This window comes from Penaeus monodon, chromosome 31, assembly GCF_015228065.2.
Source record: "Penaeus monodon isolate SGIC_2016 chromosome 31, NSTDA_Pmon_1, whole genome shotgun sequence".
Classification (NCBI taxonomy): domain Eukaryota; kingdom Metazoa; phylum Arthropoda; class Malacostraca; order Decapoda; family Penaeidae; genus Penaeus; species Penaeus monodon.
In genome coordinates this window covers 28,089,839-28,090,058 of record NC_051416.1, presented here as the reverse complement: position 1 = coordinate 28,090,058, position 220 = coordinate 28,089,839, and the positions used below count along the sequence as shown (strand labels likewise).

General features: G+C 40.0%; 1 protein-coding gene across 1 annotated transcript in view; it reads right to left on the bottom strand.

The window, feature by feature from the left end:
- LOC119592942 overlaps nucleotides 1–220 on the bottom strand; it is a 24,392-nt gene that overhangs the window by 18,531 nt on the left and 5,641 nt on the right. The window lies entirely within an intron of this gene.

Below are 220 nucleotides of genomic sequence, written 5' to 3'. Positions count from 1 at the left end.
AGAAGAATACCCACCGAGTTACTGAGAGAGGTCACAAGTTCCCACTGCATCGTACTTACCGAAATTTGATCCACAATGACGACGCGACTTCACAAACAAAGCTCAAACAAGGACAAGTCATTGTTTCCTCAGCACAAAACGTAACAAAGAAATGAAGAAAAAAAGAACAACAACACTGAAATAACCTTACCGCAAGAAATGGTTAGACCAATATCCAGAT